This window comes from Rosa chinensis, chromosome 1 (genome assembly GCF_002994745.2).
Source record: "Rosa chinensis cultivar Old Blush chromosome 1, RchiOBHm-V2, whole genome shotgun sequence".
Taxonomy (NCBI): Eukaryota; Viridiplantae; Streptophyta; class Magnoliopsida; order Rosales; family Rosaceae; genus Rosa; species Rosa chinensis.
Window position 1 is genome coordinate 63,649,458 of NC_037088.1, and position 14,919 is coordinate 63,664,376.

Consider the following 14,919-nt stretch of genomic DNA (forward strand, 5'->3'; position numbering starts at 1 on the left):
ATGGCTTACTTCAACCAACATATATAACTCAGGGTAAAGAACAAAAAACACAGCCTAGGCAAGTGCCTAAGCTGGCCTATATATGAATTCGCCCCTGAATTCAAGCCTAAGGATTAGATGAGATCTTTTACCTTTGAGAGTCTTGAATAGTCACAGACAAAGGAACAGGACTGATGCCAAAGAGGTACCCGACGAGAGCGCGAGAGAGAGAGCTAGAAAGTAGAGAAAGGAAAAGCCATTCTTGTTGCTGGGTAAGAGATACAGAGAACAAAAAAGCTAGAAAGGTAACAACTTTGAGAGTTAAGCCTTGTTGTTGGGTATTAGAAAGGAATCTGTGCCTGGTACATAGCTTTTACCAGAGTTTCTTAATGCTGGACCAATAGAGTCTGGACCAAACTCTCAAAAGCTTCTGAATGCTGGATACCAATAACATGTATAACTTGGGCAGTTTCTGGGTTTGCTAAACCCATGCCTGCTATCATCGATAGGGAAATGAATAGTGTTATCGCATCAAATCCCTGGCTCAAATATTAATGTTATCATTAAACAGAACGCTATCGTACCCTCTGTCAGTGGCTGATCGAGAAAATTTTCTTAGGTAAGGTAATATTCAAACTAAGTTAATAAGATATGACAAAAAAAGGTGAAAAATTATGTTTATAAATAAGAATTGAAGTCATTTGAAAATACTAACTCCATAAAAAAAACACAGCATCATTTTCTATGCTATACTCTAACCATTCAGGATGTTCATGAAACCAAGAAGGGACAAAACGTCGTTTTGTTCCACTTATTACCGTTTGGGGAAACTCATGGTTTCGAGACTGACAAGGACCCTTAAGCAAATAACGTCGTCGAACTTGATCACGAATATTTGGATCATAATCCAAGATACGTTTTTGACGTGCAAGGTCTGAAGGAAGATTATCCAAAATTGCTTCAAGTTCATTTTTCTTTGAGTTTTCACTATCAACATTGTTCTTTGTAGAAGTTGAAGTCTCCTCTGGTCTCGACACTTTTTTAAAATATCTCTTCATAGCTGTTATCATTGAATTTTACGCATAAAAGATATTGCCATAAAACAATAAAATACATACAAATGGATGAACGAATTCTAATTTGATGAATATCAGTAGCATAAATGTATTGTGTCAAAGTTTAGTAGCATAATTTGATGAAATTCACTAGCATAAATATAAAATATGGTCAGTAGGTATGTAATTATAGGAATCAAAATCAATTCATCATCAAAGCAAACGTGGTCAGTAGCTATATAATTATATGAATCAAATTCAATAGCATAAATATGGTCAGTAGTTCAGTACCTATGTAATTATAGGAATCAAAGCATCATCGATTCATCATCAAACATTCAAACATCACGACCCAAGAAAGGCAAAAAAAAAAAAAAAAGAAGAAGAAGACTTACTTGATTGTCAATGATCGAAAGAACAAAATTGCTTTCAAATTTTCAATTTCAATTGCCAATAGAAAGAGAGATATGGAAGCTCTTCTCCAACTAGGGCCGGCCTGGCCCAAGGGCGGGCTTGGCGATGGCCCAGGGCCCAAGTGAGAAGGGGGCACAATATTTTTTTTTTTAAATAAGGTTATATATATATAAAATTATATATAGTATATGTCGACGGGTAAACCAAAAAAAAAAAATTGCTTTGTTCCCAAACGCAATGTCTTCTCTTCTCCTCTCCTCACTTTGAGAATTGTACACACAATTATAGCAGACGAATTTCAAGAGTCTCTTAACTCTCTCTAAAACTTTAAAAACAAACAAATTTCTCTTGAAATATTGGGGTTTCAATGGTTATTCAATCAAGCAATTTATTTTCATCATCTGTCACCTCCTCTCAATCTTTCTCTCCTATATTTTTCTCTTCTTCTACGGTGATCAGACACAATTTTTGGCATTGCATCGATTCAGGCTGCAATAGAGATCGATCAAAATAGGTATAGTTAAATTGGGTGTTCTTTAAATTATTTTTTTTGTTTTATGGTGGGTGTTCTTCAATTTTTAAATTCGTTGAAATTTTGGACATTATAAGTTCTATTACTGGCATTTTGTGGTATTTGTTGATTATTCTAACAACTATTATAAATTTTTGAGCCTGTAATCTCAAAATCTCGACTATACTATCACCGCTGATGTTCAATTTGCAGCTTTCAACATTCTTAATCAGTTAATTACAGGTTCAATCTATACTGAACACTAGAAGATTGACTTTTTTTCCCGTACAATGGAATTTTTTTTTCTTTATTTTATTTTCTTTTTTGCTCTCTTTCTCTACAAACATAGCATCTTTAGATGCATTAATTGGAAGTCAGAAGTTGCAGGTTGATATGTTAATGCATACGTCTTTACAATTGCTACATCGCAATCCTTGTTTTATTGTTCTGTGCTCGAATGTTTATCGTTTAAAGTTGTACTGTTTTACATATAAATATATATATATATATATATGGGTAGTTAGGCACCAAATTTTTTTTTTCCCGGGGCATCAAAAACCTCAAGACCGGCCCTGTCTCCAACATTGGGAATTTGGGACTTGGGAGAGCGATGTAGGTCGAAGACTAATCGACGTCTTCTAACTCGTACTCCTATTTGAACTGTGCGTAAGGTTTTTTTCTTCTTCCTGATTTAGTCTTAAAACGACCTCGTTTTGAGTTGGTATCAAAGTTTTAAAAAAAATAAATGATCACGTTTCAGTCCTATTCTTCCCCAAATTCTGGGTTTTGCATTTTTCTGCCATTTTTTCATGGCTTCCTTCAGCCAACATATATAACTCAGGGTAAAGAACAAAAAACACAGCCTAGGCAAGTGCCTAAGCTGGCCTATATATGAATCCGCCCCTGAATTCAAGCCTAAGGATCAGATGAGATCTTTTACCTTTGAGAGTCTTGAATAGTCACAGACAAAGGAACAGGACTGATGCCAAAGAGGTACCCGACGAGAGCGCGAGAGAGAGAGCTAGAAAGTAGAGAAAGGAAAAGTCATTCTTGTTTCTGGGTAAGAGATACAGAGAAGAAAAAAGCTAGAAAGGTAACAACTTTGAGAGTTAAGCCTTGTTGTTGGGTATTAGAAAGCAATCTGTGCCTGGTACATAGCTTTTACCAGAGTTTCTTAATGCTGGACCAATAGAGTCTGGACCAAACTCTCAAAAGCTTCTTAATGTTGGATACCAATAACATGTATAATTTGGGCAGTTTCTGGGTTTGCTAAACCCATGCCTGCTATCACCGATAAGTAAATGAATAGTGTTATCGCATCATATCCCAGGCTCAAATATTAATGTTATCATTAAACAGAATGCTATCGTACCCTCTGTCAGTGGCGGATCCACAAAATTTTCTTAGGTAAGGCAAGATTCAAACAAAGTTAATAAGATATGAAAAAAAAGGTGAAAAATTATGTTTATAAATAAGAATTGAAGTCATTTGAAAATACTAACTCCATAAAAAAAAACACAGCATCATTTTCTATGCTATACTCTAACCATTATGGATGTTCATCAAACCAAGAAGGGACAAAACGTCGTTTTGTTCCACTTATTACCTTTTGGGGAAACTCATGGTTTCGAGACTGACAAGGACCCTTAAGCAAATAACGCCGTCGAACTTGATCACGAATATTTGGATCATAATCCAAGATACGTTTTTGACGTGCAGGGTCTGAAGGAAGATTATCCAAAATTGCTTCAAGTTCATTTTTCTTTGAGCTTTCACTATCAACATTGTTCTTCGTAGAAGTTGAAGTCTCCTCTGGTCTCGACACTTTTTTAAAATATCTCTTCATAACTGTTATCATTGAATTTTACGCATAAAAGATATTGCCATAAAACAATAAAATACATACAAATGGATGAACGAATTCTAATTTGATGAATATCAATAGCATAAATGTATTGTGTCAAAGTTTAGTAGCATAATTTGATGAAATTCACTAGCATAAATATAAAATATGGTCAGTCGGTATGTAATTATAGGAATCAAAATCGATTCATCATCAAAGCAAACATGGTCAGTAGCTATATAATTACATGAATCAAATTCAATAGCATAAATATGGTCAGTATTTCAGTACCTATGTAATTATAGGAATCAAAGCATCATCGATTCATCATCAAACATTCAAACATCACGACCCAAGAAAGGCAAAAAAAAAAAAAAAAAAAAAGAAGACTTACTTGATTGTCAATGATCGAAAGAACAAAATTGCTTTCAAATTTTCAATTTCAATTGCCAATATAAAGAGAGATATGGAAGCTCTTCTCCAACATTGGGAATTTGGGACTTGGGAGAACGATGTCGGTCGAAGACTAATCGACATCTTCTAACTCGTACTCCTATTTGAACTGTGCGTAAGATTTTTTTTTGGGCTAAATACTGACTACTACCCTGTAGTTTGGGTCTAAAATCAATTCAATCCCTAAACTTCTAATTTCATCAAGAACACCCCTGCACCTTCAATTTTGTTCTAATAGGTCCAATTTGTTAGTCTTCCGACAATTGAGTTATTTGATTTGTTAATGTGGCTCATATATGGCCTATGATTTATGATGTGATGTTGAGGAGGCCATGTTAGCATTAAAGCCACCCTCAAGTGCAAGAGGTACAAGTTATAGAATAGGGGATTAAGTAAGGATGTCGAACCCACGAGGATTGGTAAATCCTTTCCTAGCTAGGGAAAACCTAAGGAAAAACTAGAAGAATATGCAAATGTACAATCACAAACAAAGGCTCACAAGTGAACCAAAGTTCATGGTGAGTATGTGCAAGATGGTGTGTAGAGATTTGATTTTGATTTTGAGATTGGTTTCTATTCAAATTGAAACAATGAAAGCAAGTAATATAAACTAACCTAAACAAAACAAGTTGTTATCAAATGGATGGGAGTTAGGGCATCGGGTTTCACCTTTTGCCTCCCTTGCAAGCATTAAAGCAATTGAATATGAATGATGCAAAGCTAATTGTCCAACTACCCTCTTAGCATCCGGATAGGACTACTAAGGCTTAAACCCCTTTAATTTTATTAACTCTAACCGGATAAGTCTAGAGCTAACTATCTAGAGACAAATTCAATTACCGGATAGGTCTCAATCATTTGCCCCTAAATGCATAAAGCTTAGAGTTTAGGTAACCAAGCAAGCAAACCAATCCTATCTCTAGGTGATTTTAGCTCACTACCCTCACATGCACACATGGTGTGCTTTCATGCTCCCTTTTTGCCTAGAGGTAATCAATCTCTAGGAAAAACTTCATGTCATGGCAAACACATAACTCAAATTGATTAGGTCTAAGTAATGCATTCAACTATTGACTTAGCATGTGAGAATGACAACATGAATTTTCATCAATTTATAAACAAAAGCATCAATCCAAGCAAGTTTGGCTAGGGCTTTCAACCCTAGCCCCAACTAGTTCACTACTCACACATAGCTAGATACACAAGCTTCAACATTCTATTAAACATCAAATACATAAAGAGATAGAGAGTAAAGGGTGACTATTGATGATGCCGGAAGAGGTGGTGGAGATGGGTCTCCAAGAACATGATGTGGTGGTAGTCACCTCCTTCTCCTTGCTCCAAGCTCTTGATATCGGTAAGAATAGTGAAATTTGGGATCTCTAAGATGAGTTGTGGTGTTGAATGGTGGAGGAAATGAAGGTTGTAGTGGTGGAAATGGAGGTTTTAGAGGTGGAGATGGTGGTTTTAGTGGTGGAAATGGTGGTGTCTTCTCTAGAGAGAAAAATGGATCTTGGATAGGATGAAGATGATTGAATGGAGTCAAGAATTCTGAATAATTGGTCTTTGGCCTCTTTTTGATCAGCTAGGTGTGTCATCTTTGGTCCCCAAGTGTGCAAGAGATGCTCTTACACCATTGTCCCCCAAATGGTCCCAAATTGGCAAGGTGATAAAAGGACAAGGTGTAAGGAGATATTTGAATTTCAAGTGATGGGAGATTCTCACCACCATGGTCCTCCTTTGCTGGAGAAAAGACCCTCCATGAGTGGCGGCTCGCCGGAAAAGTTTGCCGAAAAAGTCGCCGGAAAAATCGCCGGAAAAGTCGATTTGCAATTTTCTTCCAATCTCCATGTCTTCTTCCCCTAGCTTCAAATCTCCACATTTCAAGCCTCAAATAGTCATTTTATTCTCAATGCAAGGTTTCCTACAAATAAAAGGAAATGGATTAAAAAAAGTAAAATAGCATGGAAGACAAATCAATTTTCATAATTATGGGGCACAATTGCGTAAGTAATTTGTGACTCAACAGGCCAGCAAAGTCAATTTTGGAGTGAGTGCTACTATTAGAAATCTATCAAATAAATAGTTTTTGAACAAATAATCCAACTATAACTTGAACTCATAACAGAATATTAATGAATTGGACCTATTAAATCAAAATTGAAAGTACAGAGGTGTTTTTAATGAAATTAGAAGTCCAAGGACTGAATTGATTTTAGACCTAAACCACAGGGTAGTAACCAGTATTTAGCCCTTTTTTCTTCTTCTTTATTTAGTCTTAAAACGACCTCGTTTTGAGTTGGTATCAAAGTTATAAAAAAAAAATGATCACGTTTCAGTCATATTCTTCCCCAAATTCTGGGTTTTGCCTTTTTCTGCCATTTTTTCATGGCTTCCTTCAGCCAATATATATAACTCAGGGTAAAGAACAAAAAACACAGCCTAGGCAAGTGCCTAAGTGGGCCTATATATGAATCCGCCCCTGACCTCTGTATGTAGTATTACTTTCATGAAAGCTCGGTGCGCGCGCAGGTCAACTCTGACTGACCACAAAGAAGAGCTTCTACGATTAGGGTTTACTCTAGACTCTAGTAGGATCAAGAGCTTAAGGAGAAAATACAAAGGTACTTCAAAAAGATACTTTCTCTTTACCTACCAATCTTAGGCGATCAATATATTTATACGGTCGACTTCTTCGGTTTTGGAGGGATAAAATTGATTTAGGGAGTTGTAGGGGTGTTTGTAAATTAATCTTATAGTAATTTGTTAGTATCATTATGATTCACTTCTCAAGGCATGATCTGAGATTTTTAGTATTCCGCCCTTAACTTTATATCTCTTCTTTTGTCATGAGAAGTTACTAAATTACCAATTTTATAGCTTCCATAGTGAAAATCTAACAAATCAAATTCTGGTAAAAAAAAATTGTACAGAAATGCAAGTGCTTCGTTATACTTCATCAGAGATTAACCCTTTCGTATAGTAAAAAGCAAATTTCACTTCAAGTTGGTCAAATAGTTTACTTGATCTTTTTTTTTTTGGACAAACTTGATATTGTTAGTTTGTAAATTGTAATAGATTAGACCTCTAGAACTACACATTTAGTTGAATGGAACCGATTTTTTCTAATATTGTTTCTTGTCTTCATCCCAAAAGGTGAAAAAGTAATGAACAAGGATACAAAGTTAAGGCTATCTCCAGTAGGAAAGGGCTATATTGGGGCCAGGGCTATAATTTAGCCCCAGAAATATTATTTTTTATTCTTGAAATAGTGAACCATCTCTAGTAAGGCAAGGGCTAAATTTTAGCACTTTCAAGTATTTTATATTTTTAAATTATGTCACTGACCATGTCACTAACCAAGTAACTGTAACTGGTCATATAACTGGTCATGTCACTAACCAAGTAACTGTAACTGATCACGTAACTGACCAAGTAACTGTAACTGGTCATGTAACTGGTCACGTAACTGACCATGTCACTGTCACTAACCAAGTAACTGTAACTGGTCACGTAACTGACCATGTTACTGACCAAGTAACTGTGAGCACACTCTTATATTACAAGATCATGACTGTGAGTTTCTTCAAATTAAACAACTCTGTACCTACCACTTGATTTATCCAACTTAATGATATCCAAGCAGATTATAGCAAAGAGAATCCAAGCAGAGAAGCCGAGTCTCTACATTTCTACATAACTTGAACAATTTATTAAGAAAAGATTGACCGAATTGATAAAATAACCAAACTATTCGTCATCTTCGGATGTCATACGTGGATGATAGTCGTCTTCGGTTGCCATACGTGGATAGTAGTAGTTGGATGTTGTGGCGGAATTAAGAAACAACTCACGTGCCCTTAGCCTTTCAAGAGCTTCCCTCTTCTTCCCATCAAAATATGTCTTGCTAGCTCCTTGGGTCTGCTGCTGGGACCACAAATTCTGGACTAGGCTAGCCAAAGGGCTAAACATAGCCCTTTCACCAGCCCGATGGCATTTTCATGGCCCTTCTAAAACTTGCTATTGGAGCTTAAATAAGGGCTAAATTATAGCTTTTGGCCCTCTAGACCTCCTTATTGGAGGTGGCCTAATTTATGGCATTTTGATCTTGTAACAGTGAAAAGATTGCTTTGCAGTCTTAGAATTTGTGCTTTTCAAATGGTTTCCTAAATTAACCCTGCAATTTCTGGGTGCCGACTCCCTCACACTCTCTGCTTCACTTGTTATGGAATTAATAATAGCGACTCTTCCATGATATCCTGTAAAGCTGAGGATATATTTATTTGTACGTCTTTAAAAAAAAAAGTAAAGAAATTGGACCCCATACATATATAGAGAGTCTGCTGTTGGCAGAACCGGCTAGCCTAGCCTGCATCTGTGGGTTGCTGCCCCAAAATAATCATATTTACAACTTAACTAGATCAGCCTGAGATTGAGAAGAAATGTATACGTTATAGATCGAGGTGAATTTAAGTCACATACGTACACTAATTTAGGAGAGATATATCTACTCGAACCTGTATGAATTTCTATATGACTATGGCCTCCTCCGTCTTCTCTTCTCCTAAATCAGATTAATATGGCCATGAAGAAATGTATACGTTATAGAGCTCTGATTATGACAGATATATCTACTCGATCCTCACTATTATTCTCGTATGCGTCCAATTTTTTTAGAAATGACCACGAGTGTTTAAAACTTAAACGATTAATCAAATACGTCAAACATATCTTGAATCCTTAATTACTCCAGGACTTGCTTCCCAAGAAAAGTTGCACCAAGACCTCGTCGTCTTCGAAATCGTCCAGTAGCGTTTCAAAAGTCCAGCTTCAAGTTTTCTTGAATTCCATAGCGGAGTAGGCTGCAATGAACCAATGCATTTGTAGACCAACAAATGCCGTCAGGTTTTCTGTTAGATTGACCCCGTCAACTCGCATAGGACAGGAAAGATGAAACTGTTATTCCTGTTGTTACCAGAGGGGGCTTTTAAGGAAGAAGGATTAAGGCATGTGCATCGAGGAAGAGAGCGGGTTTTCATCGGACTTGGCTACTATAGCCGAGCGCTTCGCTTCTTCCTCTACCTATCCAACAATAATTCAATTCAATCCAAATGCAAATGGGTTGTACGTTGTTGGGTGCTAATCACTCTCTCAATCCAAAACCCAGTCAAGTCTGCCTCTCTCTCTCTCTCAAACGACCTCCGCGTGCATCTCCAATACTGCTCCTCTCTCTCAATCAAAACTTTCTCTTCTTTTTAGTCTGGGTTGTTACAAAATCCGACAACATTAGAATTACGTATACGTGGTGCCTGAGTTCTCCGACGACGATAATCAAATAACTGTCTGGTTCTTTTCTCAAACAATCCCCACCCACTTTTTTTCATCCTGCAAACTACAACACTCTGCACGAGGTACCTCTCTCTCTCTCTCCCTCTCCTATTATCACCTGTTTTTGTAATATTTTGTTTGTGAAAGCCCCTTGCTTCAGTTCCATTGAATTCTAATTTCGCTGGGCAATGTATATAAAACTCATGATCACTCAAGTACCCAATTTCAATTTACTTGTATTTCATCCACTTGCTCATAGTTTTATTGAGAATTGAAGTTTGGATTGCTGTGGGTTGTAGTTAGTTATTCCGGTATTAGATTGTTAAGAGCTTGTGCTTTTATACTATGGTGTGCAATTTTGCTCTCAACTATTCTTGATTATGATGAAATTTCCATTCTAAAGAAACTTTCAGGTTTGCTCATATGTTTGATTTTGCAAAGAGGATATCTTGGTTTCATATTATTTATATTGGGATACTGGTAATGATTTTTGATACTTCTACTCACATTGGAATTCTAGTGTTCTTAGCTGAAGTGTTAGGATTATATTTGTTTTCTTGAGAGGTCATGATTTGGACTCCAAATCAGTTCAAACTTGAAAAAATGATGGATGATACTGAATGTTTTTCATTTGTTGGCAGGATGGTAGTTTTAGGTTAATCTAGAACTTTGATTGCATGGACTTCTTGGACTTCTTATAATAAGTTTCAAGTTATTCAGTAGCAAGCAGCTTTGGAGGACAGTAAAAATAAGGTCAACTTACGTTTTATAGCCTTGGAGGCTTGGATTGGAGCATTAGAATTTGAGATTGTAAGATATAGTTGAAAGCTCCTTTTAGTTGTATCTTGTATCTTCATATATCAGGGGTGGTTAATTTTCTGAAACTGGTTTAGGGGAAGTTTTTTCCCAATTTTTTTAGTGAGCTTGTTAGATTCTCTGGTTATGCATGTTAAGCTTTCAGGTCGATTGGCAAAGTTTTCAGGTTGCTACTTCACCTCAGATACCTGCAATTCCTCAAAACAACCTGCAAAAAAAAATAGGGGGGGTTTTAATTTCCTCATTGTTGTTAAACAGAAGATGTGTCCCTATACACTAGTGTATTTTCTTATTATAGATTAAAAAATAGAGTAACTTACGCAGCGCTGGTATCAAATTACCTCCTTCTTCTTTTCTTTTTTTTCTTTTTTTCAACTTACTACTGAATGCCATTTTGGTCATACACTTATTTATTTTTTGGTTTTGAATGGAAAAACCTGAAATCATGAGTCCTTCTTTTTAGTTACTCAATTGTACTTTCATTTTATTCATAGTTTAACATTTACTAACTATTACTATATGGGTTGTTTCTCAGAATTTGTTAGGGTTGTGTTGTCAGTAACAGTGTAATCTGATTTCAGGTTGATAAAGCTTTTCTAAAGCAGCTCAAACTGTTCCAAAGTTAATTTTTTCAACTTAGCTTTCATTTTGTTATTAAGATTTGGTTGTAATCAATTTAATTGTGATTTGTATTCTTATGGATTTTGTGGCAATTTTGGTTGAAAGAACAGGGAATGGTAAGAGACTTGGAAATGGAGGATTTCATACATGAAAGCTTTGGAAATGTTATCCCCTCAAGGTATGAAATCCTGGATCCATCATTTTTGTTTTTGTTTTCCCATATAGGTAGGAACATAGGCGATAATGAAAGCAAAGAAGTCTACAATAGTTTCTTACTGAAAAACTGTCCGAGTTATATAACAGTAGATAGGCACAGATTGTGGTAGCTGTCAGAAAGTCATATATTTTCTCAGTGGAACCAAATTGTTTATATCAGTGATATCGAACAAAATTAGACTGACAGGAGATAGAAAATTTGGTAAGATTTGTGTCCTACAGAGGTTGTGCTAATGGTTTCTTGGTTTGCCTTTTTCTCTGTTTAGCTATTATGTTCTTCATTATGGAATATATTGTATATCAATAACTTTGTTTGGATATACTCTATTTGACCTCATTTTAATGAATGCTTGACATTTCCAGCTACATGTTTTGATTCTTAAACGGTCTGCATTGATATTTGAGTGTGGTATATGCTCTGGTCAACCTTTCGCCTAATCTTTTGCTCGTGGTTTTATGACCTTATGCCCTCAGAATAGATGCTGAAGCCTGCAGCATAAGGGAGGAACTTGATATACTGATGACACTGCAGCAGCCTTTAAGTGGAAGTTGTAACAATTCATTGGAGACAGCAAAAATATGCAACGGTAGAGGTATACTTGATTTTCCTGCTTAGGCAAATAAGCATAAAATCCATATAAACAGATCCGTACTGCACAAATGTTGTTTAAGATAATTTTTATACATGATCTAACTGAATTTCCATTTTAGTAAGGCACCCGATTTCTGTGTGCATGCTTGTTCTAATTTGTCTTCCGATTTTTCTATGCCTCTGTAATAACCATTTAATATTAGGTGCTCCCATTTATCACATCAAAAGGCACAACATACATTTTTGCTTGCTGTATTTTATCTCTTTATTCACAACTAAGCACTTCTGTTGGTCCTTTTTTTTTTAATAGTGGACCATGTTCAATCAGTTTTCTCAAACATGGTCTCAGATAATTTTTCAAGGAAGGAAAAAAATGTGAATGGAGTCTTTGGGTTCAGTATGTTTCAGTTGTGCTAAACTACCTGTACGGTTCAGGCAGTTGAACTTGCCCATTAGTGATACTTGTACCTGATACAGTTGTGTTGATATAAATTTATTTCTTTATTTAACTAAAGAAGTTGTGACTCATCAAAACTGAAAGCTCTAATTTCCTTTCAGAATTTAAAAGCAGCACTCGTAGAAATTCAACTATGTTCCAGGTTGGTGTCTCTGTTACTAAAGAAGAAATCCTTGAACAATGGGGACTCACCTGAGCTGCACACTGAAAAGGTCCCAGTTTGATGTCATTTCAGCTATCCAGTAAAAGGGCGTTAGAACAAGCATTTCTTGGTTGCAATGGATAAAAATAGTACCAAATAGGCAAATATTAAGATACAAAATTTGAATTATACTATAAAAGTTCATCTAAATGCTGTACTTTATTCATTTATCTGAAAACTGAGTGATTCCTTTGAGGGGTACTGCATGTGCTTAGTTAATAATGAACAATCTTCTTTTTCCATATTACTATTGAACTCTCCTCTTTTAAATTCCAGGTCGAAAAATTGAAAGTATTATCAGAATCTCTTGCTAATTCCACCTCACAAGCAGAAAAGCGCATTTTGGACCACAGGTTTGAACTTAGCTTTCATTTTGTTATTAAGATTTGGTTGTATTCAATTTAATTGTGATTTGTATTCTTATGGATTTTGTGGCAATTTTGGTTGAAAGAACAGGGAATGGTAAGAGACTTGGAAATGGAGGATTTCATACATGAAAGCTTTGGAAATGTTATCCCCTCAAGGTATGAAATCCTGGATCCATCATTTTTTGTTTTGTTTTCCCATATAGGTAGGAACATATGCGATAATGAAAGCAAAGAAGTCTACAATAGTTTCTTACTGAAAATCTGTCCGAGTTATATAATAGTAGATAGGCACAGATTGTGGTAGCTGTCAGAAAGTCATATATTTTCTCAGTGGAACCAAATTGTTTATATCAGTGATATCAAACAAAATTAGACTGACAGGAGATAGAAAATTTGGTAAGATTTATGTGTCCTACAGAGGTTGTGCTAATGGTTTCATCTATTCAAGATGTGTACAAGTGTAAGCTACACTCTATATTTGGCTTCATTTTATTGAATGTTTCTATACTTCCTTGTGGGTGCTTCTTTGTTTAATCCTTCTTATAATTTGTTCTAATTTTTCTTTTCAATTAGTGTAATTGTATATTTTCCCGTCTTTCTCTTGAGTGGGTGAGTAAATCCCCTATTCAATATTTGAATTCAGCATCATCTCATCAAGCTTTTCATGTAGCCTTGTGGGTTCTTTACTTTCTGTTTTACCAATTTGGAGTTAGCTCTATACTGCTGCTGCTAATAAAATGAAATTGAAAAGCGAAACTTTTGCACCAGGAGCTCTTAAAAGTTGACATTTTGACTCGTTTGATAATTTCAGAGTATGTAGTGCGTACACAATACACGCATATTGTAGCTACTGCTCTCTCATTCTATTGCTTAATCTACTTAATGAGGTCATGGAAAGGGATTCTCTTAGGATTGCAATATTTCCTAAAAAATTGTGGTACCATTTGTCTGTTTTCAGTTTTTTGCTTTCTGTTCAGCGCACTTCTATGTTGGTTTTGATAAGACCACCTTTTAAATAGATTAAGAGATTAGTGCAGAAAAAAATACACTAGAAAAGACCACCTCTTGTTCGAGGCACTTAGAAAAGTGATGATCATCTCCATTTAGATATGCAGCTAGAAACATTGATGCATATTTTCTCTTCATTACAGAATTTCATTGTAGGTTAATTGTTAGCTAGGTGGATGGGAATACTCGTAAAATAACACAAGAAAAGTACTAAGAATAGGTATTTCACCTAAGAAGCTAGTCAATACATGCAATTTTTTTCTAGGTTAAATGTATACTGGACGCTGCTTGCTCAAAGTTCATTTCATGGAGCAATGGCAAGGTTCACAGGCTTTTTAGTTAGGTTTGTAGTTATCCTTTCTCTTACAACTTTACAAGTTTGTTTATTGTCACACTTGAATGGTGGAAGCTTCTACTTTAACTTCATCGTCTTAGTATGTATCTCATTCAAAAAGTTGCTCTTAGAGTTTGAAGTTAAGACTCACATATTGATCTTTTTTTGCTTTGATATACAGCATATTACTGAGAGCCAGAACCAGGTTGTGATTACCGATAGGATCTGGGCCACAGCTCCTTTCTTCAACCAACCAACCAACCGAGCTTCTTGAACCCCAAAGATGTTGATGAAGTCCAAAAAGAGGAAGAGCCTCCAACTCAACTGCTAGACAGGGAAAATTGTAAAGCTAGCAAGTACTGAAGACATTCCTGGCATGATATGAAAACACAAGACTGTTTTATTCGAAACCTTCTGTTAGAATCACTAGTATTCAGATCTTTGGTTGATGCCCTACTGACCCAGAATGTTGATGGGAATTCACATTTTTGACTGCTAGTATCATCTGTGGAGCATAATTGTTTGTTGTTGTATCAGATGAATTCAATTCACCATGCCCTACCGAAGAGATTTCCGCTTAAAATGTTCATTTGATATAAGCAATACTAGCATATCTGGAATGGGATTAGCATTCTAATTAAGCTCCATCCTGTACGAGTTTGTAATTACTTAGGTCATTGCATATTTTTGACAAGTGCTGCTACTGGCCATTTGTTCTGTTG

At 35.8% G+C, this 14,919-nt stretch overlaps 2 long non-coding RNA genes across 3 annotated transcripts; both read left to right on the forward strand.

Annotated features, from left to right (window-relative positions):
* Nucleotides 1-9,258: 9,258 nt before the first annotated feature.
* LOC121050971 lies at nt 9,259-11,057 on the forward strand. The gene is made up of 3 exons (XR_005804587.1): nt 9,259-9,666; nt 10,225-10,393; nt 10,981-11,057. It is a non-coding gene; the product is annotated as an uncharacterized LOC121050971 (long non-coding RNA).
* A 745-nt stretch (nt 11,058-11,802) lies between these two features.
* Nucleotides 11,803-14,416, forward strand: LOC112189131. 2 transcript variants are annotated; one of them, XR_002931740.2, is made up of 4 exons: nt 11,809-11,829; nt 12,387-12,497; nt 12,764-12,840; nt 12,944-12,958. It is a non-coding gene; the product is annotated as an uncharacterized LOC112189131 (long non-coding RNA). The 2 variants fall into 2 exon arrangements; XR_005800457.1 differs by lacking the exons at nt 12,764-12,840; nt 12,944-12,958 and adding an exon at nt 14,379-14,416 and having other exon boundaries at nt 11,803-11,829.
* The last annotated feature ends 503 nt before the right edge of the window (nt 14,417-14,919 follow it).